This window comes from Phascolarctos cinereus, unplaced genomic scaffold, assembly GCF_003287225.1.
Source record: "Phascolarctos cinereus isolate Bilbo 61053 unplaced genomic scaffold, phaCin_HiC Scaffold_8;HRSCAF=390, whole genome shotgun sequence".
In the NCBI taxonomy this organism is placed as follows: Eukaryota; Metazoa; Chordata; class Mammalia; order Diprotodontia; family Phascolarctidae; genus Phascolarctos; species Phascolarctos cinereus.
In genome coordinates, this window is record NW_027556291.1 from 56,022,856 (window position 1) to 56,049,961 (window position 27,106).

At 37.3% G+C, this 27,106-nt stretch overlaps 1 pseudogene; it reads left to right on the forward strand.

Annotated features, from left to right (window-relative positions):
- Positions 1-1,582: 1,582 nt before the first annotated feature.
- Positions 1,583-22,426, forward strand: LOC110200011 (protein DEK-like; annotated as a pseudogene).
- Positions 22,427-27,106: the final 4,680 nt, after the last annotated feature.

Consider the following 27,106-nt stretch of genomic DNA (forward strand, 5'->3'; position numbering starts at 1 on the left):
GGTGAGATATTGAAGGGGAAGGTTGATCATGGCTCATAGTTCCTCAACAGTGTGCTTTCTCTGTGATTATCAGTTCATATCATTTAGTTCACCTGACAACTTTAATTAGTGCATATTTTCTGCTGTGATAGATTTGGCATAAAAAAATGCCCTTCCCTCAAAGGGATAACTAACCCCTTTCCCCAAGGTCTGTGACACACCTTCCTCCTACATAGTTTTTGAAAGTCCTCTACTTCTAGGGGGATCAGTGGGGAGGTGGGGAACACTGGAGAAGGACAATGATTTGTCTTGACTCTCAGTCAACTCTACAAGCATTTGTTAAGTAGCTATAATATAATATAATATGATATGCTCAAGCATTCATCTTCAGTGCTTTGTATTTTCTGTCAGGTGATATAAAGTCTGTCCTGTGTTTACTTTGTTGTCAGCCTAATCATTCACATACAATCTAAGTTCCTTTACCCTTTCTTTGTGTAGACCAGGTGTGGGGAACCTGCAGCCTCAAGGCCACGTGTGGCCCTCTAGGTCCTCCAGTGTAGCTTTTTGACTGAATCCAAACTTCACAGAACAAATCCCCTTAATAAAAGGATTTGTTCTGTAAAACTTGGACTCAGTCAAAAGGTCGCACCCAAGGACCTAGAAGGCCACATGTGGCCTCAAGGCTGCAGGTTCCCCACCCCTGCTGTAGCTCTAGACAGAAGCCAAATACTATTGTACCCTGGGAAACAATGTGTTTAAGCAAAGCTGCCATGGAAGGCACAGTTACTCAAAAATAAACTGGCTATAGTGGTTTCTGAAGACCTGGGTTCAAATATTGTTTTTTGTACTTAGTACTTGTGTGACTTTTGGCAAGTCATTTATCCTTACTGGGCCTCAGTTTCCTCATCTGTGGAATGAGGAGCTTGTACTAGATGGCCTGTGAGATCCTTTCCAGTTCTAGAGCTAGGATTCTCTGACCAGCCTAGCTAAGTACAGCCAGAAAAAATGTCCATCAAGGGCAGAATTTCTTTGGGCACATTTATTCTTAAAGGCATCTATGAATTGATGGAGTTACATAGCTAGAGGTGGTATTCACAATGTATCCTGGAATTGCAACAATATCTACTGTTTCTTTAAGAGGCAGTGTCATCTTTCTTCCTCTTTATACAGAGGTAGGAGACTAGAGGTGAAGAATATTTTATACAGGTTCAGATATGGTCACAGTTTATCAGGGAGAAGAATAGTAGAGAATGACTAATGTAAAAATAAAAAAGCAAAAGAAAACCAGCCATATAATATAGTAGAAAGACTATAGTGTATGGATTTGGAGTCAGAAGAAACATGGATTCAGATCCCATCTCTGATACTTAATAATTTTGTGACCATGCTAAGTTCCTTAACCTCTCAGAGTTTTAGTCTTCTCAATTGTAATATAGGAATGATAACATCTAGAGGGAATCTTCCAGCACAAAAAAAGAGGTAACGTGCAGCACAGGCTTGGAGCTCCTCTCCTAGTACCCACTAACATTGGCAGTTCAGGTGCCCTGAGAGCAGTTGTTACATCTTTCCTCAGGATTTAAAACAGGCCTGCACAACCTGCAGCATGGAAAAGGATTTTGGGCGGCCCACGAAAAATGTATGTGTGGGCTGCCCGAAATTCTTTGGCGTGCCCATGGGCTGTAAGCTGCCTGTGGGCCACAGGTTGTGCAGGCCTGGTTTAAAAAGTAGGCCTGAGGTGGGGTGTCAGAGCTCATTAACCCCCAACAGTGTGTTTTTCCATGATGATCACTAGACATAATTTAGTCTACTTCATGCAGTTACCTTTCAGAAAAGGGTATTTATTGAAGTGATAAAGTTGGTATTTAAAAAAAAAAACTTCCACTCAAAGTCTTACTTTCCCACCAGTACATACAAAGTCCTGGGGGAAATGGCCTCAAACATTCTTCAAGATTATTTTATACAGCTAATACTTAAGTGACAGAGAATTATTTTAGTGTCTCAAAAAAAATTCCTTTACTTCGTCTTATATTTCTGCAGAACTGATGGCAGGACGATAGTCTAAGTTGGCTGCCTGGATATGAGGGCTAGCATGGGCTGATCTGGGGCTGGATAGATATAATGGGCTGGGTGAATATGTGCTTAATGACTAGTGAAGACCTCTTAGTCCTTGGAGTTGGGGGCTGGGAGGTGGAATTCCCTGAGGGGATAAAAGCTCCCAGAATGGTCACTGGACATTCGGGAGAGCAAGTGTGGATACAGGTGTGGAGTGAAGCACTTAGCAGCTGTGTACCTTCCATCCGTACTCCACCCCATTCCCATTCCAGGCAGGTCATTTCTGCTCTCTGGGACTCAGTTATTTCATCTGGACAATGGAGCTCAAAATACTTGTCCTCTCTACCCCACAGGGGTCTTGTGAAAATCAAATGAAGCTGTGAAATGTGCTTTGTCTTCATTATAGCACCTTTGGTGTTATGCATAGCACGTCCCAACCTGCAGAGAGTAACTTGGAAACTTTAAGAGTTCAGCCATGTACTTGGGAAAAGTTCAGAATTATTGGCAATTGGCTAGGGAGTAATCACCGGATTTTTAATTGCATAAGGAATGGCATGTTTGGTCTTTTTCCTACCTCAATAGCTGGTTTACAGAGCTTCTTATCCATTCGGTGCCACTGTTAGCTTTTCTATTAATCTCTCTCTATCTCTACCAATCTGTCTATATGAATATGCACATCTCTTGTTATTTTGCAGCACATAGGGATTTAATTCTGGGCCCATCTAACTGTTCAGAACAAAGCAGTAGTAGACACACACCTTTCCTCTTGGCTAAGGGGTCATAACAGGGGCCTGATAAGGAGCTATCTAGCATGAAAGCCAGCAACTCAGGATTGAGGGTTTCCTTGGAAACAGACCAGTCACCATGGCAACTGATGATTAGAATCAGATGATGCTGCCTTCATGGACACTGATTACATCCTCAGCAGGGACTCTCAGTCTGAAGGGCGAGGCTTTTGCCTAGAGATAATTTTGAAGTTCTTTCCATCTGCAGAGCCTTCGTCAGTATTACCCTCCTCCCATACCTGTAGGACAAAAAGTAGAGAATCCAGGCAAGATAGAATGAAGATGAATTGACTCAGGAGTACAGTAATCCTTAATGTACCTCTTCAACAATCCTTCCCCAACAGCCCCAACATTCCTAGGAATGACATACAAACTGACCTTTGGGTTCCTTCCTGGAGAACATATTATAATCCACCCCTGCTGCAGAGACTTTTCTAGGACACCTTCTACTCTCTCCCCCACCTCGCTTCAATAAACACAGATTCTGCCCAGTTATTTTAGAAGGAATTTGGTGTGTGTGTGTGTGTGTGTGTATGTGGGTGTGCTGAAAGTGTTCTGCCTTCTGCCCAGGGTCAGCTCTGGATTAGTCACCCCCCCCTCCTTTTCATAGAGACTCTGCCCAGGTTATCCCCTGCACTCTGGCACCACACTGCAAAATTTGGTAGATTCTGATTCAACTCAGATATTAAACAAAAAGAGAGCTGCCTCCAAATTCAAAACCAGAGACCTTTCCCCTATATCACAATGAATGAGTTTATAGGTTAGTAGTAGAGTGATTTTGAGATAGAACATTTTCGTTTTGTTTTGGTTTTTGTTTTTGCTAGGCAATGGGGTTAAGTGACTTGCCCAGGGTCACACAGCTAGTAAGTGTTATGTGTCTGAGGCTGGATTTGAACTCAGGTCCTCCTGAATCCAGGGCTGGTGCTCTATCCACTGCGCCACCTAGCTGCCCCGAGATAGAACATTTTCTGTACCCCTCAAATCACCCTTTATAAAGTTACAGTTCTTCTGCTCTCATCAATTATAAACCTTGTAGACAAATTTCAACTTTACCAATGTAAGGATCCTGCCAGTGTGAAAGCATTTAGTTTCTCAGGAAATTAATAGTTTATCAATTTGATTCTGCCTCATGCAGATGTGGAAAAGAACATACCAGACCAGAGAACATATGAGATTCTTCCAGTACAGGAGTCCATGGGCTCTGCCTTATGGAAACTTTGGGGAGTTTGCTGCACTGAGCCATCCTCATTTACTGTTCCAGCCCCTGCTTTAGAGCATGGTATATATTATTGTAATGTCTTCTCCAGGATGGCTGTCACACATATCAATTCCTAAGGCACTTAAATAGTATGTATTGGATTTTGTGATTAGATATTGTTTCCTTCAATATATTTATTTCTCCAGAACTTGGAATAGTGCCTGGGATCTGCTAGGTGTTTAATAAATGCTTGTTGAATTATTGGCTTGTCTTGGATTGAAATGCAATACTCTGGTTGTTAACACCACTTATCCTAAGGGTGAGTAGCCTCCTAGCCACTGGTAGCCAGGATGGTTGTACCCAGCAAAAGTTGTCCAATCTGCCTTGTAGAAGCCTTTCTAAATCCACAACTGGGGAAGAAAATGACTACAAAACTGTTACAAGCAAAGCCTCAAAGATGAACTCAGTTTGGACAGAAATTCTCCTAGAATTCCCAGAAAAAATGACACAAATTTTTTTAAAAGAGTAAAAAATGTTTTTAATAAATGAAGTCAAAGCGTGAGAGAAACTTTTGGAAAGGATATGAGAATTAAGGAAGAAAGAATTGGAAAGTTAACAACTTAATACAAGAGGTACACAACCTTGCCCAAGCAACAAACTCCCTGAAAATTGAATGGGCCAAACTGAAGCCAATCACCCCATGAAATAATGAGAAATATTAATACAAAGTCAATAGATTAAAAAAATAGAAGAAAATATAATGTATCTCAGCAAAAGCAACTGACCTGGAAAATAGAGCGAGGAGTGATAATTTAAGAATCACTGGACTACTTGAAAACCATGACTTAATCTTAATCTTAAGAAAAAGCAAACTGCTTAAATCTTTTAGAACAAGAGGTAAAATGGAGATACAAAGAATCCACAGGTCATCTCTTGAAATACTTTCCCAAAATAAAAACTCCCAGGAACATAATAGCCTAAATCTAGAGCTTTCAGGTCAAAGAAAATATACTTTAAGCAGTCAGAAAGAGAGAATTCAAGTACTGAGGAGCCACAGTGAAGATCATGTGTGATTTATGAATCACTACTATCAAGAAGTAGAGAATTTGGAATGTAGTTTTCCAGAAGGCAAAAGATATAGGTTACAACCAAGAATAAATTACCTAGCAGAACTGAGTATAATCATTTTGTCAAAGTTGTAGGTTATAAATAAAACCCACATAAATCACCAACATTTCTATATGTTAACAACAAAATATAGCAAGAAGAGGTAGAAAGAGAAATTCCATTTAAAATAATTTTGCAATCTAGGTGTGCTAGGAACCCTGAAATGCAAAGGTACAGGGTGGCAGTCTGCCTCAAAAGAATTTGACCACTCAACCTTTCTTTCAGTCCAAGTAGCTAGTTTATTATCACAGGTAAGATTCCTAGTGAGTCTGCTCATTTGATAAATCCAAGACTGATACTTTTATACCAAAAGACTGTGGGAAGATCTGGATGAGATTAAGGAGTGGCAAGTAAGTTAATTAAATAATCCAGGTGGGCTGGGGTGGGCCAGATGCCTTGGGCCCAGGCACCAGTGATCTGGGCTACTGAAATGTATGGGAAAATTCAGAGACTGGGTTGCTTTCAAAGACATGGTCTTTTCCTTTTAGGAGTTTAGATTCTATCGGAAAGTTAAGGGTTTTTTAGGGGTCCAGGTCCCATCCGCATCAACACCGTGGGCAAGATCTATGCCTAGGTTCTATCTAGAGTTTGGAATACTAGAAATGGACCCATCTATGGATGCCTACTAATGGCTCCTCTCTCTCTCTCTCTCTCTCTCTCTCTCTCTCTCTCTCTCTCTCTCTCTCTCTCTCTCTCTCTCTCTCTCTCTCTCCCTCTCCCCCTCATTTATGTGACCTCTTCCCCTGGTCCTTGATACTTAGTAAGTCTATTAAAAATGTTCAATCTTTCCCTCTCTCTCCCCTCATACCTACCTGCTTATCTATTTATCTTTCTATCTATCCATCCTTCCATAATCTATCTAATGATACTAATGGTACTCATGTCTCATCATTATTATTAACTTCAATGATTAGAGAGCAGAGTCATTAACTCCAAAACCTCCATTTAAGGAGGACCCTCAGGACAGATATCTCATTTTCCACCTGGCTGTACTACTTTGTGACTTCTCTGGCTTCTCTACCATCACTCCCAGTCATGCACCTCCACCCCACCTTTCAGCTTCATTTGGTGTTATCTTTCTCTATTAGACTGCAAACTCCTGAGGGCAAACTGTTTTCCATTTCTTTTTTTTCATATTATTGTCCAAAACACATAGCATAGTAACTGACACATAGTAGGAGCTTAATAAATGTTTGTTCATATGACTTGACTTCATGATCCTCATTATCTCTTAGCCTCCATATTGAATTAGTTTCCAAGTCTTGTCATTACTACCACTAAAACCTATCTGACATTTACCACCTGTTCTCTACTTTTCTTCATTCTGGACTTTATCTGTTTATGCCCCAGCTCTTTATCCTAAAGCTTCCTTGGATTCATACCTTGGAATTAGCTTCCACCTCTAATGGCCTCTCCCTTGGATTGGGTGATTATTCACTGGGGCCAGGCCAGCCATTTATTATTCCCCTGTAGGCCCTCCAGACATCTTCTACCTTACCACCCCACCCCAACAGCTTTCTTGACTTTTTACATGCTATCTTCTTCCATTAAAATACAAGCCCCTTGAGGACAGAAACTGTCTTTCTTTCCATTTGTATTTATATTCTCAGTACTTAGCACTGGGCCTGCCAAATTGTTAGTGCTTAATAAATATTTATTGCAGGACAATTTCTTTATTGACTGCTTTGTCTTTTGTCTCCCCCATCTGTACTAAGTCTATGGCACACTTTCCCTCCAGCATAGTCTTTGGAAGTCCTCAACTTCTAGGGTGGTCCTTGAGGAGGTGGGGAGAGAGAGACAGTGATTTGTCTTGATTCTTTATAGACTCAATCAGCCCTACAAGAATTTAACTGGCTAGACTCAGGTACTGTGCTCAAGTACTTGTTCTCTATACCTTGTATTTTTCCATCAGGTGAAATAAAGTCTGTCCTATATTTGCTTTGTTGTCAGCCCGATTGTTCCCATAGAAGCTAAATTCCTTTACCCTTTCTTTATGTCGACCTAGGCAGAAGCCAAATACTAATATGTTCTGGGAAAAAATGTGTGTGGGCAAAAGTTCCCCTGGGAGGCCCAGTTGTTCACTGAAAAGAAAACTGGCAGTAGTGGTGTCTGAAGACCTGGGTTTAAATCCTGGCTTTGATGATTAGTACTTGTGTGGGTTTTTTTTTTTTGGCAAGTTATTAAACCTTTCTTGGCCCCAGTTTCCTCATCTGTGCAATGGGGGCTTTTACTAGATGGTCTGTGATATCCTTTCTACTTATAGAGAGAGCTAGGATGCTAAGACCAGCCTGGCCAAGTACAGTCAGAAGCATGACAAGTTAATACTTCAGATATGTTAATGGGGTTACATATTTAGAGGTGGTACCCATAATGTATCCTGGAATTGTAGCAACAAGTAATGTTTCTTCAAGGGGCAGTATGATCTTCCTTCCTTTTTGTACAGAGGTGGGGACTAGAGGTGCATAATATTCTATACATACTCAAATGTAGTCACAGTGTGGGTGATATGACATTTTATTGGGGAGGAGAATAGCAGAAAATGATTGGTTTTAAAAGTTAAAAAAAAAAAAGAAAAGGAAAATGAAGCCAGCCATGTGATACAGTGGCAACATGGATGGGTATGCACTTCAAGTCAGAAGAAACATAGGTTCAATTCTCATTTCTGACACTTAGTAGATTTATGATCCGTGGGAAGTCTCTTAACATCTGAGAGAGCCTTTGTTTTCTCACCTATAAAACAGGAATGAGAACATCTCGAGGGAATCTTAGAGAACTATAAGAGATGATGCATGTGTACCTCTGCCAGTCCCCATTAACCCTCACAGGTCAGGTCCCCAAAGAACAGCTATCACATCTCTCCTCAGGGTTTAAAAGTAGGTTTGAGGGGGAGTGTCATAGCTCATGAACCTTCAAGAATGTTTTCACCGCCTAATGATGAGTTGATATTATTTATAATTCATCTGACTTAATTACCTTTCAGAAAAGTAGATTTATTGCAGTGATAGAGTTGATGTATATATATGTATGTATGTATAAACCCTTCCTACCCTTTCTCACCATTGTGTACAGAGTCCTAGAGAAAGGGAGCTCAAGCTGTCTTCCAGATGATTTCATATAGCTAATATTTAAGTGTCAGAGAAATACATCAGTACCTTGAGTAACTTGTCCTATACTTTGATATCTTTGAAGGGCTGCTGGCAGGACAATGTCCTTGCACACTCTCTGGGTATAAGGGCAAGAATGGTCTGATCTGGGCTGGCTAGATATAGTGGGTTGTATGAATATGTGCTTACTTACCAATGAGGACTTCTAGGTGGGTGGTGGGAACTGGGGGTAGAATTCCCAAAATGAATGGATAAAGTTTCCCAGAAAGGTCTTTGGAGGTCAAGAGAGTGAGGAGACAGTCCTGGAGTGAAGCGCTTAGTAGCAGTGTGCCCTTCATCCTTACACCATCCCCATCCCCATTCTAGGCAAGGTCATTTCCCTTTTCTGGGCCTCAATTCTTTCATCTGGACAATGGTGATCATTATATTAGTCCTCATAGGGATCTGGTCAAAATCACATGAGGCATGTGAAAGGTGCTTGGTAATTCTTAAAGCACTGTTGGTGTTTTGCATAGGATACCTCAACTTTCAGAGACTAACTTAGGAATTTAAGAGTTCTGCCATATACTTGAGCAAAGGACAGACATTGCCAGCCGGCCAATAGGTGCTTACTGTGCTTTTGACTGGCATGATGAATGGCATGTTTGTTCTTTCTCGTGTCTCAAGTCTTACAGCCATAGCCAGTTTACAGAGCTTCTTATACATCCTGGGCTGCTGTTAGTTTCTCTATTAATCTCTAATTCTGCCAATATCTTGTTTTGTGTGTTTATTTACATGTGCCTGTTCATATAATCATATTTGTACATATCTCCTGTTTTGTTTTGGAGTACCTAGAAATCAATTCAGTGTCCACCTGACTATTCAGAACAAAATGTACAGACATGCACTTATCCTCTTAGCTGAGGGATCAAAAGAGGAGCTTGATGAGGAACATGAGAGCCAGCAACTCAGGATTGGGGGTTTCCTTGGAAACAGAATAGTCACCATGGCAACTAGTGATGTTGCTTTCAGGGACACTGAATTCTTCCTCACCAGAGAACTCACAGTATGAAGAACAGGACTGCTGTCTAGACATCATTTTAGGATTCTTTCCAGCTATAGATTTTGATAATACTACTCTCCTCCCTACCCCCATGACAAAACAAAGAGAATCCAGACAAGGTGTAACCTAGATGAATTGACACAGGAGGAGCTCAATAAACTTTAATGTACTCCCTCAGCTCTCCTCTCCCACCAGCCTCCACATTCCCAGGAAAGATGCACAAACTGACCTCTGAGTTCCTGCCCAGGACCCATATTGGTATCCCTTTCTGCTGTTGAGACTTTGCCAGCATGCCTTCTCCTCTCCCCTACCTCTCTTTAACAAAGAATAGACACAGATTCTATGTGTTATTTTAGAAGGAAGATGGTGGGGGAGAATGCTGCTGAAATTGTGCTTCCTTCTGCCTGGGGTTGGCCCTAAGTTAAGGACCCCACAATTCATAGAGACTCTGCCTAGGTAACCCCACACATCCTCCCCCAGCACTGCAAAATGTAGTAGATGCTGATTCAACCCAAACACAGAAGGGAAGGAGAGCCATGGGAGGAACTGGGCAAGGAGTCATGCTTGCTGACTCCAAATCTAAAACCAGAAGCCTTTCACTTACATCAGTTAATGAGTGGAATTTATAGTTCAGTGGGAATGAGATTTGGGGATGGAAGAGTGAAAATATTCTGTACCCCTCAGATCACCCTTCACAAACGATACCTATTCTGTCCACATCAACAATAAGCCTTGTGGACAAGTTTCATAGCTTCCTATGTCAGGATCCCTCTAGTGTCAAAGTATTGAGTTTCTCAGGAAATTAATAGTTAATCAGTTGACTTGGCCCCAAACCAGGCTGTGTGAATGAACATACCAGGCCAGAGAATGTATGGTATTCTTCCAGTGAAGGAGTCCATAGGCTCTGCTTATTTAAACTTGTGGGGATGAGGTGCACTGAGCCATCCCCACTTGTCATCCCAGACCTACTGCAGAGCAATGACATACTTTGCTATAATCACTGCTCTGGATGGATGTCATATGTATCAACTCCATAAGGCACTTTGATAATATGTATTGGATTTTGTGATTAGGGATCATTTCCTTCATTATATTTATATCCCCAGGGCCTAAAATAATGCCTGGGACATGCTAGGTGCTTAATAAATACTTGTTGATTCATTGATTTTGCTTGGATTGGAATGCAATTCCAATTCATAGAATGAGCTGCTTTCCAGCCACTAGAAGTCAGGGTGGCCTCATCCAGCAGAAGCTGCCCAAGCAGTGGAGCACTAAATCCTCTATTGAGGAAGAAAATGACTATAAAGCAACTACTAGCAAAGCCTCAAAAATAAACAGAACTTTTAAAAAGAGTTAAAAATGTTTTAATAAATTAAATCAGAGCATGAGAAGAAAAAAATTGAAAAGAAATCAGATCTATGAAATAAAGAATTGGAAAGGAAATTAACAGCTTAATATAAGATGTACAAAACCTTTTTCAAGAAATAAAACTCCCTGAAAATTTAGAATGAATGAAATTGGAGCCAATCACTCCGTAAGATAATAAAAATATTAATATGAAGTCAAAAGACTGAAAAAAAATTAAAAGAAAATACAAGCATCTCATAGCAAAACTAACTAACCTAGAAAATATAATGATGTGTTAAGAATCACTGGACTACTTAAAAACCAACACCAAGTAATCTTATAAGAAAATTGGCCAGATATTTTAGAACCAGAGGGCAAAGTTGAAATTGAATGAATATACAGTTCTTCTCTTGAAATATTCTCCAAAATGAAAATTCCCAGAAACATTATAGTCAAAATCCAGAACTTGAAGGTCAAAGAAAATATATAGCACACAGCCATAAAGAAAGCATTCAAGTACTGAAGAACCACAGTTATCACACATGATTTATCAATCACTACTATCAAGTAGAAGAGAACTTAGAATACAATGTAAAGGATATAGGTTATAGCCAAGAATAAATTACTCAACAGAACTTAGTATAATTCTGCAAGGGAAAAATAGATCTTTAGTGAAATTAGGGATTTCCAAACATTCCTGATAAAAAGAGGTGCATATAAGCTTTGAAGTTCAAACAAAGGAATTAAGAAAACATTAACAGGCAAACATGAATAAACTATTAAAAGGGACTAAACAAGGATAAAGTGTTTACATTCCAATGTGGAGAAATGAAATAATGGTCCCTCTGAGTCCTATCATCTTCAGGCATTATAGAGAGAGTCTAATTTGACAGAGGACCCAGGAATAGATCTGCTATATCTTGATGATAGTAAAGTAGAAAGAAAAGCGAGGAAAAGGCAAATGCAGTGACAGGGGAGGAGAAAGGGAAAGGAATGTAAGAAAAATTATCTCCCGTAATATACAAGTAGAAATCTGTATAAAGAAGGATGAAAGATTGGGGGGAGCCTAAGACACTTGAAGCTCCCTCTTATCTGAACTGGTCAAAGGAGGGAAGAACACACACACACACACACACACACACACACAGAAACACACACATATATACATATACACATGCACAATCAGGTATAAAAATACGTTTCACTCAACAGGGAAATAGGAAGGAAAGGGGAGAAAGATGAATAGGGAGTTAAAAGGAGGGCGTAGTAAGAGAGCGATTTATTGTAGGCAAAACAAACTTTAGCTAAGAATGTACAAATATAGAGCTCTTTTTGAAGTGGGAAAGAATGAGAATCTTGAAGCGTTGTCCGTCAACTAGGAAATGGCTGAAAAAGATATAGTAAACAAATGTGATACAAGATTATTGTGCTGTAAGAAATGAAGAAGGGGAGGGTTTCAAAGAAACCTGGGAAGACTTATATGAACTGGTAGAGAGTGAAAAAGAAAGAAACAAGAGAATAATTTATACCTTGAAAACAGTAAAGATAAACAACTTTGAAAAACTTAGAACTCTGATCAGCGTAATAACCGACCAGGGATTCAAGAAGACTAGTGATAAAATGTGATACCCAACTACTGATAGAGAGGTGAAGGACTCAGAATGTAGAATGTGACATGTATGTATGTATGCATTTTTTCTTTTGGACTTGGATATTGAGGACATTTGTTTTGCTTTATTCTACATGTTTGAAACAGGTTTTATTTTTCTTTCTCACTTGTAAGGTGGAAGTATAGAAGGGAGAGAAAGCAAATTTTTATTGAATGAAAAAATAATAATTAATAATACTCCACCTTGAGGAGCTGGAGTTCCATAAATGAACAACTTCAAAGAATGACCTGGCTGATGTAGAGTCCTAGCAAGAATAATAATCAGTAATAACTCTCATTTCTCTAGATTTTCAGGTTTACAAAGCACTTTTCTCCCTATAACCCTGTGAATGAGGTAGTACAAGTATTATAGGAGATCCAAGGGCTGCATTCCAAATCCTGGTTTTGACCTTAGTTCAAATCCTGTACCTGATGCTTAGTACCAATGTGATCCTGGGCCAGTCACTTAACCTCTGTAGCCTCATTTTCCTCATCTGTAGACTATAGTGGTTGAACTAGATGGCCTCTGAAGTTCTTTGCAGCTCTACATTCAGGATCCTCTGCCCAGCCTAGCTAAATATAGCCAGAAGGATGCTCACTGAGAGATGAATTTCCTTGACCACATTAACTCATAAAACCATCTATGAAATGTTCATAGCATTATATAACAACTATAGATAATATTAGATCTTTGAATTTTACCAAGGGACAGTAAGATCTACCTTCATTTTAATACAAAATTGGGGGATATCAGGTGCAGATTATTGTGAATTTGTTTTGGTGTGCTCACATTGTGGGTCAATTTTGCTTAGAATTTTCCTCTGTTAAAAGTGAGAGTTCATTGAGTAGGAGAAGAGCAGAAAATGGTTGATGGAAAAAGTTAGCTACTATATTTCTCTATCCCTGTCTCTGCATATCTGCTTATCTGTGTGTGTGTGTCCTATTATTTTATACCACCTAGTGATTTATTTCAGTGTCTACCTGGTTGTTCAGAGCAAAATGGTTAAGAAAGTCACCCCTCTTCTTTTCCTAAGGATTATGACAGGATTGAAAAGAAATTGGTATAAGGTCCAGCAAGCCAGGATTAGAGCTATCTTTGGAGATGGAAAAGTCCCCATGGTAATTAGTGATTTATTGATGCTTATTTTCTGGAATATTTATTCTTTCTCTAGTGAACTTATGAAAGAGGTATTCAACAAAGATAGGAAAATTACATTAAACTTGACCTTGCAGTTAAAAAACAAAACAAAACAAATGATAACTCCTCCCAATTAGTTGAACAATCCTCCTTTGTACCAGAGAGGCCAGTGTCCTGGGGTCCTGTATCACTTATTTGGGGATGAGGTTTCATTGTCTTTGTAAATTACCCTTTCTATTTAACTTCTTTAGTCAATTGCAATTACCATAGCCAAACCATGGGCTAAGTTCTGCTGGGCTTTCCTCCAGACCACACACTGTGCAAGTCCCCAAAAGCCCTTCACAAACCATCTCTCTTCACTCATAAAAGCATTCATGACTGGAACCCTTTCCCACCCTGAAAGAAAGGCCTATTTCCTTTTCCGCTCTAATTTCACATCTTCCTCTCCGCATTCTCCTTCACTCTTTTCTCTTATTGAGATCACAAAGGTCACTTTCCCTTCCTTATTAACCCTCATTTTGACTCAGACACATCAAACATTCTTTATCCATGTTCTCCCCTCTCCCCTTTCATGTACTCTCCCATGTTTTAATGTAGTCCCACCAAAAACAAACAAACCTCTCCTCCCCCAACAAAAACAAAACCGAAAAACTTTGGTACACCAGTAGGCAGGATGTTTACAAAATCTGTCCATAATACTCCAGGCCCACTTCTTCAATATTATTTAAATAGACTTCTGCCTTCAAACTTATCTCCTGGTGAATTTTGAAAGACATCTCTTACTTGTCTCTCTACTGTTACTCTGTTTCTGCTGTAGACCTTGGCAGCTGCCTATATTCACTTCTGTATTTTTGTTGCTTGGCATATTCAAGACGTAAACACTCGCTTTAGGTCTGCTTTTCTTTATAAAATGTTTCAAATGTTGCTTTATTATGGAATATCCATCTTTTTTCATTTATGGTTAAGTTCAAATTTGTAGATTTGTTCACCCTGCATCCACAGTTCCATTTGACATCAAAACGCATTATTCCATTCCATTCTAAGTTTTCTTGTGATTGCAGAATAGTTTTGTATTACTTGAATCCTCCCCCCTCTCTCTTTTGTATTTCAAGGTTTTTCTACTTGCACTTGCAGAACTTGCTTCTAAATTGATTTGTTAAATTTAATGGCTATGTGTCTTGGAGCTTGCAGCCTTGGGTTTTATTGTGGAGGCTATCTATACACTATTTCTATTAATATTTCATTTTCTGGGTAATTGTCATGTATTATTTCCTAATTTCCTAATGCTTTTCAGGTTTTTAAAATCATTTTCTTCTGGGAGATCTATATTCCTTAGATTTTATCTATGCATACTGTCTTCAAGATCAGTGCATTTTGCTTGAATAGTGTGTTTTCTTTTATACCTTCTGTTATTTTTTCTTGTAAATTATCCTCTTCTGTATATTTATATTACTAATCAGTTGTCTTCTCTTTTCTTTCTGTGGTGATACTTCCATTATAAATTCAAAATTTTCTATTATGCTAATTATTTTTTGCTAGGAAATAAATTATGCTCTTGATGGGGTGGTTGGGTGCTTATGTTTGGGTGCTTATACTTGGACCCCAATTTCTCCCTAGCCTCAGAAACACTATCCCTGACAGTTTATCTCCAGCCCAAGGACATTGTACCTAGCAATGCTCATGAGTGGGCTCCAGCAAAACCCTTATCTCTCTCCTTGGTGCAGTAACAAATAGCACCTGAAGGAATTATTAGTTTGAACTGGCTTTGCCCTGGGTCATAAAGACATTCCTACCCACTGAACTATCTCTACTACTGCCCTACCTCATTATCTACATCCTGGACTCCTCATTAACTGTATTTTTTTTTTTAGGCAACTGGGGTTAAGTGACTTGCCCAGGGTCACATGGCTAGTAACTGTCAAGTGTTTGGTCTGAGGCTGGATTTGAACTCAGGTCCTCCTGACTTCAGGGCCAGTGCTCTATCCACTGTGTCACCTAGCTGCCCCCTATTAACTGTATTCTAGACTTAAGACATTATGTATACTCCCTACATCTATGTTGTCAAAGAAGACATTGACTGGTGGCAAGACTAGACAACTCTCAGTTACCCCTGAACTTTAGTTAACTTACTGATGTAGCAGGCCTAAAACCACACCTCCACGTGGCCCCCCTTGTGGGCTTTTCCCAGTGAACTCTGGGTAAAATGCCTGCAGAGTAGGTACAAGAAGGGTATGTTCCTTTAAGAACTGACCACTCCTTAACCACTCCCTAATCCCACCCTGAATCACCTAATTAGCATGTTTGGCACATGTTTTGTTTTATTTTATCCTATATAAACTTTAACTGTACCACTCTAAGGTTGCAGGTTCCTTAAGAATCCTTGCCCGCTGAAAAGCGTAACAATAAGCTTTTTGCCAACTTGGCTTAAAGAATACTTGAGTCTGAATTCATTCCAGATGATCTGTCATGTACTTCAGTCTTTGAGGGGTCACAACCTCTCAGACTGCAACACTCTCATAATTCTCATTTTTTAAAAAACCATTTAAGAACAGCATGTTATGGTTCCATCTTCTCCTCAAATCCCACAGTTTTCTGTATCATTATATGTTGAGTCCTTTTCATTTGTTTTATAGTATTTATTCATGGAGGTCCGAACACTTTTAGTAAACTGAGTGGTCATATTTCCTTCTGCTCTTAAGGTTTTACCTATTGATTTATCTACTATATTCAAGGTCTTTCAGTTTTCTGTCTCCTGAAATCTTTAGTAATTTCATTTTTGTTTTCCCATATTACTCATTTTTTTACTTCTTCCCCTCTGATGATGGTTTTCCAGGGGGTTGGATCTTAAAGTATATCAGCCTCTTCCCACAACAGTCAATTCCCTGAAACTCCCTGAAAATGGTAATTGATCAAAGTGAAATTAATGGCTCTATTCAACATCAAAAAATATCAAAACAAAGCCAAAGAATGAAAAAAATGAAAATACAAGGTATTTGGTATCAAAACCAGTTAACCTGAAAAAGATATTGAGGAGAGATATTTTAAGAATTATAAGGGGCAGCTAGGTGTTGCAGTGGATAGAGCACCAGCCCTGGAGTCAGGAGGACCTGAGTTCAAATCTGACCTCAGACACGTAACAATCACTAGCTGTGTGACCCTGGGAAAGTCACTTAACCCCAATTGCCTCACATGCACACACAAAAAGAATTATAAGACTAACTTAATGTCATAATAACTAGCCTAGATATCATATTTTAAGAAATCATAAAATAAAATTGCCTAGATCTTTTCAAACCAGAGAACAAAGTAGAAACACAAAGAATTCATGGGGTACTTCACAAAAGAAAACCCCCAAATAGAAATTATCAGGAATATAATAGCCAAAATCTAATGTTTCCAAGTCAAAGAAAAAAATACTACAAACATCTGGAAAGAAAGAATTCAAGTACTGAGGAGCAGCAGTCAGAATCACACAATTTAATAGTCACCACATTAAAGGAACAGAGAACTTGGAAGGTGCTATTCCACAAAGCAGAAGATCTAGGTTTACAATCAAGAACAACTTACTTAGAAAAACTGAGTATAATCCTTCTGTGGGAAAAAATACATCTTTAAAGACATAAAGGATTTCTAGGCATTCCCAATTAAAAGACCAGAGATGTATAGAAACTATAAAATGCAAACACAGAAGATAATAGAAGCATAAGTAGGTAAACATGAATCAGCAGTTAGAAATGACTAAACAAGGATAAACTGTTTATACTCTAATATGGGGGATTATGCCTGTATCTCTCCAGAAGTCTTTGATCATCAGGAATCAAAGAGGGAGTCTAATTAGATAGAAAGCCTGAGAGTGGTTGTTATTTTCTGATAATCATTCAAGATGAATGGTAAAGGAGGAGAGAGAAGTATACTAAGAGGGTGGACAGAGAAGGAGGATGGGGAAAATTATATTGCAAATTTGGGATGTGTAAGAGGTCTATATACAATCAGGATATGGTAGTGAAAGGGAAGCAAGTGACATTTGAACCTCACTTTCATCTAAACTTGTCAAAGGAGGGAAGAATATACACACAGATACACACACAGAGAGAAACAGACACGTGTACAATTGGGCACAGAAATGCATTTTACCAAACAGGGAAACTGAGGAAAATTGAAACATAAGAGGAAAAATAGATCAAGGCAGGAATTGTCCGAATGCAAAACAAACTCTTAAAGAGGGTAAGGGAAGCAAAAAGAAGGAAAGGTATAAGAGAATAAGATGGAGGCAAATACAAAATTAATGATCATAAGTATGAGCAGGATGAATTTATCCACCAAATGGAAGAGAATTGCTGAAAAGATTAGAAACCAGAATTCAACAATATATTATTTTCAAGAAATACACTTGAAACAGAAAGAAGCTTCGAGTGAAAATAAGGGTTGGACTAGAAACTGTTACACTTAACCTGAAGTAAAAAGGTAAGAGTAGCAATTATGAGCTTAAACGAAGCAACAAGAAAATACACCAAGTTAAAATAAACTGGAAAACTTGATGGAAGAATCATAGAATTTATTTTAGTACTAAACATATATGTTCCAAATGGCATAGCATCTAAATTCTTAAAGGAAAAGTTAAATGAGTTACTATAATGGAATTAGATCTCAATTTAATCCCATCCAAGACCTAGAGAGGTCTAACCAAAAATAATACAAAAAGAAATGAAAGATGAAAATAGATTTTTAGAAATGTAAAATATGATACATAGCTAGATAATATTGAATGGGCATACACATATTTCAGAGTTGTATAGAGTACCATCACAAAAATGATCATGCATCATGGCATAAAACCCTCACAAATGAATGCAGAAAAGCAGAAATATTAACTGCATGTTTTATTGACATAAAAGGTTATTAACAGAAGATAAAAATAAATGTGTACTAAATATGTTAGTTCTAAAGAATGACTTAGTCTAAAAACAAATCACAGTAATGATAATTTCATTAAAGATGACAAAAATTTCATTACAGATGTCTAAAAACAATTCATAGAAATGATAATTTCATTAAAATTTGTCATTAAAGATGACAAAAAAGGTAATGAGACAACATGAATTTCTGGAATGCAGAAAATGCAATACTTAGTAGAAAATGGATATTTCTAAGTAATTTCTTTTAAGAAAGAAGAGAGCAATGAATTGGGCATGCAACTAAAAAAATGGAAAACTAACAAATTAAAAACCTTTATTAGATTTAAAATTAGAAATCCTGAAAATCACAGATTAGCAAAAGTGGGCAAAATGAAAACATTGAAGGAATAAATTAAAATAGGAGTGGGATTTATGAAAAGACCAATAAAATAGATAAACTATAAGGTAACTTGATTTTAAAAAGAAAGAAAAAAAATGATCCATATCCAAATTGTAAGACATGAATTTGCAACTAATGATAAAAACAAAAAAGAAATTATTAGGAAATATGTCACCCATTTGTATACCAATACACCTGAAAATCTATAAGAAATAGATGAATATTTATAAAAATATAAAATGCCTAGAGGAATAGAAAGTAGAGGACTTAAATGATTGTATCTTTGAAAAATAAATTGAAGAAGCCATAAATGAACTCAAAAAGAGAAAATACTCATGACCATATGGATTTACATGTAATTATGTAAGTATATATAATGTAATATACAGTAATATAACATTCATGTAATATATAATTATGTGAATTATGTAAAATATTAATAGAACAATTATAATATTATGTAAGATGTTTAAAAACATATGAAAAAGGAGTCATACCTCATTCCATCTATCAAACAGACATGGTTTTGAAACTTAAACCAGAAAAAGGCAAGAGAAAGAGATTTATTCACTAATATCTCATCAGTATTGATGTGAAACATTTAAATAAAATATTATTAAGGAAATTAGAATAACATACTATAAAGATATACATTATAACCAGACTGGATTTACATCATGAATGCTGAGATGATTCAACATTAGGAAAACTATGCAAATTATTATTTATATTAATAACAAGATTAACAAAAATCATAGGATTATGTCAATAAATGCACAACAAGCCTTTCAGAAGATGTAACACCTATATATTCCTGTTTTTTTTTTTAAAATCTATAAAGCATAGGAGTAAACATCTTTCCTTGATATGATACATGGTATTATCTGTAATGGAGATAAATTAGAGACCCTTTTGATAAGATCAGAGACAAAGAAAACATTTCCATTATTGCCATTACTGTTCAAAACAGTGCTAAAAATGACAGTTATTACAGATGAAAGTAGAAAAGGGAATGAAGGGGATAAGCATAGAGAAAGAGGAAACAAAATTATTGCTTTTTAGCTTACGTAATTTTTTTTAGAGAACCCTAGAGACTTAATTAGAAATTAATTTAAACAATTAACAACTTCAGCAGTTGCTCAGTATGAAATAATCCCAACAGCATTTCAATAAATTATTCACAAAATCTAGCAGAAAAAGATAAGAAAATTCCATTTAAAGTAGCTACAGAAAGGATAAATACTTGGGAGCTGACATTATAAGACACAGGCAGAAACAATGTGAACACAGTTGCAAAACATACTTTAAAGAAATAACGACAGATTGAAATAATTGGAGAAATATTAATTGCTCATGGTTAGGGTGAATCAATATAATAAAAATGACAATTCTATTTAATTTATTTGTCCTATGCTATATCCATCAAGCTAACAAAGTATTACTTTCTAGATCTAGAAAAAATATTAAGAATAGTTGTCTGGGGGAGGAAAAGGTCTATAATATCAAGTGAATTAAAGCAAAAAATCAGGAAATACTAGATCTTAATCTATTCTGTAAAACAATAACCATCAAAACAATTTCAGTCAATCAATAAACAATTATTAAGTGCCTACTATGTACCAGACACTGTGCTAAGCTCTGGGGATACAAGAAGATACAAAGGATTTTCCCTACCCTGAAGGAGCTTACAATCCAATTGGGAAGACAACATGTAAACAAATATATGCAAAAAAAGCTTTATACAGGATATACAGAAAATAATTAACAGAGAGAAAGCATTAGAATTAAGGGAGTTTGGGGAAGGCTTCCTTTAAAAGTGAGATTTTGGAGACCCTGAGGTGTCTGACAAGGAAGAGAGTGAAGAAGAGGAAGATGAGGAGGAGGAGGAAGATGAAAAGGATGAAGAGGAAGAAAAAGAAAAGAGTCTCATCATAGAAGGCAAGAAGAAAGTAGGGAGGTTGACAATGCAAGTATTTTCCCTACAAAGGGAACAATTTACAATTGCCCAAGGAAAGGGACAGAAACTTTGTGAAACTGAAAGAATATACTTCTTCCTAAGTAAGAAGAAACCTGATGAACTTAGAAATCTTCATAAACTGCTTTACAACAGGCCAGGCACAGTAGCTTTTCTGAAGAAGAATGTGGGTCAGTTCAGTGGCTTTCCATTCAAAAAAGGAAGTGACCAATATATAAAAAAAAGGAAAAAATGTTGAAACAATTTAGGAATGTATGTTAAAAAGTGTCTGTGAAGTTCTTGATTTGGAGAGATCAGGCATAGTGAGTTGGTAACCAGGATCTTGAATTTTTTAATGCATTCAAAGCCTTCTGGCAAGCCATTGCCAAAATAAAAACAAAACAAAACATAACAAAACACCAAGTAAAGGCAGTAAAAAGGAACGGAGCAGCTCTGGAATGTCAAGGAAGGCTAAGCATACCAAATACCCTGAAATTCTATCAGACGAATCTAGTAGTGAAGATGGAAAAAAAAAAAGGACTCTTCAGAGGAAGAAGATAAAGAAAATGAAGAAGAGCTGTTGCGGTCTGAGAGGTTGTGACCCCTCAAAGACTGAAGTATAAGACAGGGTCATCTGGAATGAATTCATAAACTCAAGCATTCTTTAAGTCAAGTTGGCAAAAAGTTTATTGTTACGCTTTTCAGCGAGCAAGGATTCTTAAGGAACCTGCAATCTTAGAGGGGTACAGTTAAAGTTTATGTAGGATAAAATATAATAAAACATGTGCCAAACATGCTAACTAGGTGATTCAGGGTGGGATTAGGGAGTGGTTAAGGGTGGTCAGTTCTTAAAGGAACATACCCTTCTTGTACCTACTCTGCAGGCATTTTACCCAGAGTTCACTGGGAAAAGCCCACAAGGGGGGCCACGTGGAGGTGTGGTTTTAGGCCTGCTACATCAGTAAGTTAACTAAAGTTCAGGGGTAACTGAGAGTTGTCTAGTCTTGCCACCAGTCAATGTCTTGTTTGACAAGATAGATGTAGGGAGTATACATATGTCTTAAGTCTAGAATATACATAATGAGGAGTCCAGGATGTAGATAATGAGGTAGGGCGGTAGTATAGATAGTCAAGTGAGTAAGAATATCTTTATGACCCAGTGCAAAGCCAGTTCAAACTAATAATTCCTTCAGGTGCTGTTTGTAACTGAACCAGGGAAAGAGATAAGGGTTTTGCTGGGGCCCACTCATGAGTAATTGCTAGGCACAGTGGCCTTGGGCTGAGGAGAAACTGCCAGGGATAGTGTTTCTGAGGCCAGGGAGAAATTGGGGTCCAAGCACAAGCACCCAAGAACCCCATCAGAGCCACCTAAAAAGATGTCTAAAAAAGCAAAACCTAAACAAAAAACTCCTTCTAAAAGCAAAAAATCTGTAAAAAGTGCCAATGTCAAGAAGGCAGATAGCAGTACGACTAAGAAAAATCAAAATAATTTAAAAAAAAGTTAATCTGAAGATAGTTCAGATGATGAGCCTTTAATTAAAAAGCTGAAGAAACCGCCTACAGATGAAGAACTAAAAGAGACTGTAAAGAAACTTCTGGCCAATGCCAGCTTCGAAGAAGTCACAATGAAACTGATTTGAAAGAAGTATATGAAAACTATCCTGCTTATGACTTCTCTGAAAGAAAAGATGTCATTAAAAAGACTGTTAAGAGTTAATTTCATGAGACAGAGATAATTTATAAAGGCTGCTGATTTGGATTGTTCCTGTGAATTCAAAGATCTGATAAACACCAGCAAAAAGAATGTATTTCCTTTTCTAAATCTTGGTTGGTTAAGCATTGTGTTAAGCAGAATTGACTGCTGACTTCATGTCATAAGTGTTACGTAAAAGTTTGTTTGAGTTTACCCTTTTAAATTGCATTTCTATGCAGTTTTATTAGTTAAGATTTTTGCATGGCAATGAATGTTCCCTTCTTTTTAATAGTTGTGTATTTTGTACATTTAGTGTGCTTAACATTAGTAGCTTGCTAATGAAATGCTTTTAATAATCAAATAGAACAAAAGTTGTAACTATTGGCATCTTATATGCAGAGTTTGGGTTATGGCAGTATTTGATATAGAAAATATTTTGAATACACATTCTGACTAATAACCTAAACTTAGAGTAGTGTGTTCATTATATTCAGGATATACAGTATACATGCTATAAATATTTGAGTGACCAAATCTGAACTATCTTACATATGTACTGCAAATTATCAGCATGATAGAACAATTGGCATAGATGTTATTTCTGTACTTTTAAAAACAGATTTGTTGTATATGAAGTTTTAATATTTCTTTGTGGAAATCAATTTTTAAATCTATATATCTTTAGAATTATAACATGAAGTGTCAGTGTTTTGCCAGAAGGCTGTGATGGAGCAGTGCAAGTGGAAGTTATGAAGATAATGCTGAAGGAGTAGTTAGTTTACTCATTGTTTTCCACTTAGTCCTGTTTTGCTTAGGAAGTATAATCTGCCTGTAGCTAGCTATATAATATGACTGCAAATGCATTTTGTATTTCAAGGATTAACTTTAGCACATATATAAATCAAAACTGCTTCAGAAACTTTGGAGAAAATCTCAGATGAGTATAACCACCTCTAGCTCGTAATAAACTTGAACTCAGTTCCACTTAACTGATTTTTGCCCACATAAAATATATTACTATTCACAGGAAACAGACTACTTTTGTAGTAATGATGTAGAAGCAAAACAAATGCCAAATGAAGATAACGTAGTTACATAGTATTTATCAGCAGCAGACCCCTGTGACTAAAAGTATTGCTCAAAAAAGCCAATAGTACATTTATTTTCACCTTAATGGATAGATATGTCACACCAGGACTGTTGGAGTATAAAATTTTTGGCCAATCAAGATGTTAGTTGATCTCAACAGAAGGAATCATTTCTCCTGCATGTGATTCTTCATGAGACTAAAATAACACAATTTATTTTATATTTTATATAGACCATATCTTAAATCATTTTGCCAGATGAACTTGGATCTAATTCTGAAACAATTTTGATTTGTTAAAGGGAAACATTTGGCCTTTGAAGCATTTGAATAAGAAGCATTTCAGTGTCTTTGCATCAGGGGACAACGTAAATTACTGAAATGTTGAGTTTGAATGGTGTTTTCCATGTGGCGTACTGGCACTTGTGTTTCTTTTTAATAGGAAGTTATATTTGACTTTTTTCTTGGATGAAAGTTCTTAGGCCTTTAGGGTATGCTTATTAATTCAGGTGACTGGAATAAGCTATATTAAACTAACCTTAAAGCAGATCCCCAAACTGACTTCTGATTTTAAAATAAAATTTCACTTTTTTTCCTGTGAAAATTGTGAGTAAAAAAATTAAAATTGTGAGTATTGAATGTTAAAAAATTGAGATTTTGGTTGGGACTTAAAGGAAGCCAGGGAGGTCAGTTGTTAGAGTGGAGGAGGGAGAGCATTCCAAGTATGGGGAACAGTCAGAGAAAATGCCTGGAGCTGAGGGATGGATTGTCTTGTTTATGTAACAGACAGTAGGCCACTGTTGCTGGATTGAAGAGTGTGTGTTGGGTAGTAGGGTGTAAGAAGATGAGAAAGACAGGAAGGAACTATGTTATGAAGGGCTTTGCATGCCAAACAGAGCATTTTGTATTTCTTCCTGGAGGCAATAGGGAACCACTGAAGTTTATTGAGTGTGTGTGTGTGTATGTGTGTGTTTGTGTGTGTGTGTTGCATGATCAGATCTGTTTTAGGAAAGTGACTTTAGTGAATGTATGGAGAATGGATTAGAGTAGAGAGAGACTTGAGGGAAGAAGACCAAAGCTCTTCAAGGCATGAGATGATGAGGGCCTTTACCAAAATGGTGGCAGTGTCAGAGAAGAGAATATTGGAGAGATGTTGCAAAGGTGAAATATATAGGCTTGGCAACAGTTTGAATGTGATGAGAGTGAGCCTGAAGAACTGGAAGGATGGTATTGTCCTCTACAGTAATAGGGAAGGTAGAAAGGGAGGAGGACTTAGGGGAAAAATAATGAGTTCTGTTTGGATCATATTGAGCTGTTCTGGATATCCAGTTTGAGATGTCCAAAAGGCAGTTGGAGATGTGAGATCGGAAATCAGCAGAGAGATTGGGCAGAAAAGGTAGTTTTGAGAATCATCAGCCTAGAGATGGTAATTAAATCCATGAGAGCTGATGAAATCATCAAATGAAGTAGTATGGAGGGAGAAAAGATGAAGGCCAAGACAGAAACCTGAGTGATGCCTAGGGTTAGAGTATGTGATCTGGAGGGTCTAGCAAAGGAGACAGAGAAGGAGTGGTAAGATAGGTAGGAGGAAAAACAAAAATGTAGAGAAGAGAGTATCAAGGAGATGAGAGTGATCAACAGGGTCAAAGGCTGCAGAGAGGTCCAAGAGAATGAGAACTGAGGATTTGAGAAATGAGACCATTGGATAATAGCTTTGGAGAGAGGAGTTTCTGTGGAATGATATGGTTGGAAGTGAGATTGTAAGGAGTTAGGAAGAGAACAAGGGGAGAGAAAGTAGAGGCACCTATTATAGATGGACTTTTTGAGAAGATTAGCAAAAGAGAAGTTGATTAATGAAATAGATTAGGTACACAATATATAGAAGCAAATGAGCACAGTAATCTAGTGTTTAATAAACCCAAAGATCCAGATTATTGGGGTAAGAACTCAGTATTTGACCAAACTACTAAGAAAATTAGTCTGGCAGAAACTAGATGTAGACCACAAAATATACCAAGATAAACATAGATATCTGATTTAGACATAAATGGTGACGCATACACAAATTAGAAGAACACAGAAGAAATTACTTGTTAGATCTATATGCAGAACGTGAGGTCATGACCAGACAAGGGATAGGGAGGTTCTCATGAGATAAAATGTGTAATAATTATTATATAAAATTAAAATTTGTTAGAAAAAAACCCAATGCAGCTAAAATTAGATAAGAATCAGGAAATTGGGGAAAATCTGTGCAGCAAGTTTTTCTGATAAAGTTCTCTTTTCTTTTTAATTTTTTTTTTATTTTTAGGCATTTGGGGTTAAGTGACTTGCCCAGGGTCACACAGCTAGTAAGTATCAAGTGTTTGGTCTTAGGCCAGATTTGAACTCATGTCCTCCTGACTTCAGGGTCAGTGCTCTATTCACTGCGCCACCTAGCTGCCCCAAAGTTCTCTTTTCTATGATATGTGAGGAATTGAATCAAATTCATAAGGTTAAGGACATTGTCCAATTGATAGCTAGTCAAAGGATATGAATAGGCCAAGTTCAGATGAAAAAACCCGAGCTATCAACAGCCATATTAAAAATATTTTGAATCACTAATAGAGAAATGCAAATTAAAATAACTCTTAAAAGAACAACTATTAGATTGACTAACATAACAAAAAAGGAAAATGAGAAGTGATGGAGGGGATGTGGGAAAACAGGCACTTTCTTTTCTTTTTTAAAAAATTAATTTATTTTTAGTTTTTGACATTCACTTTTGTAGATTTTGAGTTTTAAATTTTCTCCCTCTTCTTTTCCTCCTCCCTCCCCAAGATGGTATGCAATCTGATATAGGCTCTACTTATATATATTCAACATATTTTCACATTAGTCATGATGTTAAAGAAGAATTAGAACTAATAGGAGGAACCACAAAAAAGAAGAAACAAAACAAAACAACAAAAGAAAAGGAAAGCAAATAGTATGCTTCCATCTACATCCAGACTCCTAAGTTCTTTCTCTGGATGTGGACAGCAGTTTCTGTTGTGAGTCTTTTGCAATTGTCTTAAGATCCTTGCATTGCTGATTAGAGCTAAGTCTATTAAAGTCAGTCATCACACAATGTGGCTGTTGCTGTGTACAATGTTCTCCTGGTTCTTCTCATTTTGCTGAGTATCAGTTTGTGTAAGTCTTTCCAGGTTTTTAAACAACATATTGTAGGATTATGGTTCTAAATCCACTTTGCTATCCACTTCTGTTTTATGGGAGAGTTCATCCCATTCACATTCACAGTTGTGATTACTATGTGTGTCTTTCTCTCCATCCTATTTTCCTCCATTTATACTTTTTCTCTCTCCTTTCTCCCTTTTCCTCCTCACGAGTTTTGCTTCTGCCCATCGACCACAACCTCCCTCAGTCTGCCCCCCCCTTCTATCAGTCCCCTCCCTTTTCTTCTCCTTTACCCTTACTACTTCTTCCCTCCCTTCTATCTACCTCTCCCTTTTCTTTCCCCTTTCCCCTCCTACTTCCTGTAGGGTAAGTTAGATTTCTATACCTAACTGAGTATGTTATTCCCTTGTTGAGCCAATTCTGATGAGAATAAGGTTGAAACAATGCTCATCTCCCTCACT